The sequence below is a fragment of the Sesamum indicum genome, linkage group LG10, assembly GCF_000512975.1.
Source record: "Sesamum indicum cultivar Zhongzhi No. 13 linkage group LG10, S_indicum_v1.0, whole genome shotgun sequence".
NCBI classification, from domain to species: domain Eukaryota; kingdom Viridiplantae; phylum Streptophyta; class Magnoliopsida; order Lamiales; family Pedaliaceae; genus Sesamum; species Sesamum indicum.
The window spans coordinates 14,668,578-14,672,710 of record NC_026154.1 but is presented as its reverse complement, the minus strand read 5'-3'; the positions used below and the strand labels follow the sequence as shown (position 1 = coordinate 14,672,710).

The 4,133-nt window shown below is 44.4% G+C and overlaps 1 pseudogene; it reads left to right on the top strand.

The window, feature by feature from the left end:
* The window catches only part of LOC105172585, a 2,660-nt pseudogene extending 1,792 nt beyond the window's left edge, over window positions 1-868 (top strand).

The window sequence follows — 4,133 nt, the reverse complement described above, 5'->3', positions numbered from 1 at the left end:
GCGGAGCGAGAAATTGTGCGTGACTTGAAGGAGAAGCTCGGTTACGTAGCCCTCGACTATGAGCAGGAGATGGAGATCGCTAGGAGCAGCTCCACCCTGGAGAAGAGCTACGAGTTGCCAGACGGACAGGTCATCACCATTGGGTCGGAGAGGTTCCGTTGTGCGGAGGTCTTGTTCCAGCCATCGTTCCTCGGAATGGAATTACCCGGAGTCCACAAAACGATCTATAGTTCAATCATGAAGAGCGACGTTGATATCAGGAAGGATCTCTACTCTAACATTGTGCTGAGCGGGGGATCCACCATGTTCCCTGGAATCGCCGACCGTATGGGGAAGGAAATCAACGCACTCGCTCCGACCAGCATGAAGATCAAGGTGGTGGCGCCTCCGGAACGAAAATACAGCGTTTGGATCGGGGGATCAATTCTAGCTTCTCTTAGCACATTTCAGCAGGTAAAACTACAATGATCACACAATTTGCTTCAAAGAATTTAGTCTTTCTCTATGTTTCAACTGAAAACCTCGACGATATGATTGACCCATTCATTACATGAACATGCTGCAGATGTGGATAACCAAATCCGAGTACGAGGAGTCCGGCCCTGCCATCGTTCATCATAAATGCTTCTAAGGTTATTAATGCCTTCAAGAACGTCGAATCCATGTGTCTGTCAAAGGTGTGAAACTTAGTCCATGTCTCTGTTTTCTGTCCTGCCCTGGACAAACGTTTGTTTATGTTCATATCCACGGTACGAGAGACTTGTTTTTTCCCAGGTTGATGTTCCTATATTTTTACTGTGTGTTCTTGAAAGACGAGAGTATTGCAGAGGCACTATTTCTTCAATAATTTGAAGTTGGGTTCAAAGCATTTACCCCCCTGTTATTCTTAATGTTAAAAAAAAACAACTTTTATAATAAAAAAATAATAGCATAAGATCTCGTAATTTAAAAAATATAGCAATCAATCCCCTTATATATAAAAATGTGGTACACACTCCGATTTATTATTTTTTTTCAAATTTTTAGTTAAATAATTACATTTATACCTTTATTTATAAACAGTTAGATTTTACATGATTAAAAAATCAATGGTCAGATTCTATTGATAGCAATTTATATTTTTTGTCTTATCAAATTATATATTTATAAGTAAATATATATTCAATAATAATATATAAATATATATTTAATAGAATATACATCCCCACCCCCACCTTCGGCGGAGGACACTGGCAGCCAAGCAAATCCACCTTCTCCCCTTCCACAACCAATACTCCCCCTTGGCTCCAGCCACCACCCCCATCTCCCCCCTACTTCGGCGTCCACCTTACCACCTTTGCCTCCCCCTCTTCGCCCCCAGTGCCATCTTCTTCCCCCCTCCCCCAACCAACCCAAATAGTTTCAGCAAAACGACCACCTAAGACCCCTGCCCACCAACTTTGCCCCACCCCCAACCAATTTCAACAAACAAATCCCTTACACCGCCGCCGCAACTCCGTCGTCCATTTGAATGCTGCACCCACTTATATTTGTTTCATATGTACAAATATTTAAAATATAAAATAAATAATATTTATTATACATATAAAACTATTAATAAATATTGTATTAAATAAGGGGGCAATTATTTCATTTAATAGACAAAATGAGGTAAAATAGTTGCATAACAGGCACGTCTACGCCACTTTTTGTTAAGTTGTGAAGATTGATTTGAAGAAGAAAAGGATAACCTGATTCAACTTAGAATTCCCAAGTTGAGTTGGAAAAAGGATAAGTCATGGCTATATATACTACTCTTATTAGCATTGTTTCATAGAGCAAAGTAGAATAGAGTAGAGAGAAAAGAAAGAGTTGAGACGAGGGTGAGTGTTGTCTTTCACGTGTGGTGAAGACTTGCATACAAGTGTGTGTGTGTTGTACTCCTCAATTTTCCTCCTCTTTGAGTGTTTTCTCCTGGCTTGGTATCGCCCCCAGACGTAGGATTTATATCCAAACTGGGTTAACAAATTCGTGTGTCTTTTATCGCCTTCATATTCCACCTGTTATCCATCTTAACCCGATCCATTTCCTAACAACTGGTATCAAGAGCCTGGTTCAAGGAGTTAAGATGGAGGGAAAGTTTCCAGTCGAACGGTTCAATGGTTCCGACTTTGGGTTTTGGCGTATGCAGATGGAGGCCTACCTGTACGGGAAGGACCTGTACGAACCACTTGCAGAGAAGTCCGAGAAGACGAGTGATGAAGAATGGAAGGTGCTCGATCGAAAGGCGATGAGCGCAATAATCCTGTCGCTCTCTCGGAATGTCGCCTATCATGTGAAGGGAGCAAAGAGCACGAAGGAAGTTCTACAGACTCTTGCCGATATGTACGAGAAACCCTCAGCAATGAACAAGGTTATGCTGATGAAAAAACTATTCAGGTTGCAGATGGAGGAGAGGAAGTCGGTGGCCGATCACCTCAATGACTTCAACCAACTCACGACACAGCTGGCGTCTGTGGATATCGTGTTTGACGATGAGGTAAAAGCGTTAATTTTGCTTTCATCTTTACCTGACAGTTGGGATGTGGTTGTTACTTCAGTGAGCACTTCGTCTGGGAAGGAGAAGATGAAGTTCGACAACATCAGAGACATGATGTTGAACGAGGAAACCCGTAGAAAGCAAACGGGTGGATCATCTGGCTCTGCGCTACATACAGAGTCCAGAGGGAGACCTGACACACGGGGTAAATACCGTGGAAGGTCAAGGTCAAGGTCCAGGGGGAAGAACAAGGGCAAGAAGGAGATGGTGTGCTGGAACTGCGAGAAGCCCGGACACATGAAAAGCGAATGTCGGGCGCCAAAGAAGGAAAAGGAGGGCCGAACAGCGAATGCCGCGACGGAGGAGATCACGGATGCACTCTTGTTGAGTGTGAGCAGTTCTTCCGATGATTGGGTTGTGGATTCAGGGGCCTCATTCCACTCATGCAGCAACAAAGACATCATGGAGCCATACACCTCAGGTGATTTTGGCTTAGTTTATCTTGCAGATAACAAACCCCTCAAGATTGTAGGAAAGGGAGATGTGCGGATCAAATCAACGAATGGGTCATGCTGGACCCTACATGATGTGAGACACATACCAGGACTGAAAAGGAACTTGATCTCAGTCGGACAGCTGGATAGTGATGGATTCCACACGACGTTTGGAGACGCGAAGTGGAAGATCAGTCGGGGAGCAATGACTTTGGCTCGAGGACTAAAGTCGGGAACGCTCTACATGGCGGGAGGATCCAGTTCAAACATCCCCTTTGCAGGAACTGTATCGCAGGCTAACCTGTGGCACAATCGCTTGGGCCACATGAGCGAGAAAGGAATGAACGTGCTGAAGTCGAAAGGACGGTTGCCCGAGTTAAAATCGGTGGAGGTGGGTCATTGTGAACACTGCGTGTTCGGAAAGCAGAAGCGGGTGAGCTTCTTGACCACAGGAAGAACTCCGAGGAAAGAAAAGTTGGAGCTTGTTCACACCGATTTGTGGGGGCCAGCACCAGTGTCATCTCTTGGTGGATCAACGTACTACATGACATTCGTCGATGACTCCACTAGAAAGGTATGGGTGTATTTCTTAAAAAGAAAATCTGATGCCTTTGATACATTCAGGAGATGGAGGGCACTAGTGGAAAATGAGACAGGTCTACAAGTGAAATGTCTCAGATCGGATAACGGTGGCGAGTACAACAGTGAAGGTATCAAGAATTACTGCGCCGACCATGGAATCCGAATGCAGAAAACAATCCCGGGGACACCTCAGCAAAATGGCGTTGCTGAGAGGATGAACAGAACACTGAATGAGCGTGCGAGATGCATGCGATTGAAGAGCGGACTACCAAAGATGTTTTGGGCAGATGCAGTCAACACGGCTGCTTTCTTGATCAATCGAGGGCCTTCTGTCCCGTTGAACAACAGGATACCAGAAGAGGTATGGAGTGGTAAGAAAGTGGATCTTTCTTTCTTACGTACGTTTGGTTGTTCAGCCTATATTTTGAACGATGATCGGACTAAGCTGGATGCTAAGTCGATTAAATGTACATTCATTGGGTATGGGACTGACGAATTTGGGTATAGATTCTGGGATGATCAAAACCGGAAAATAATTC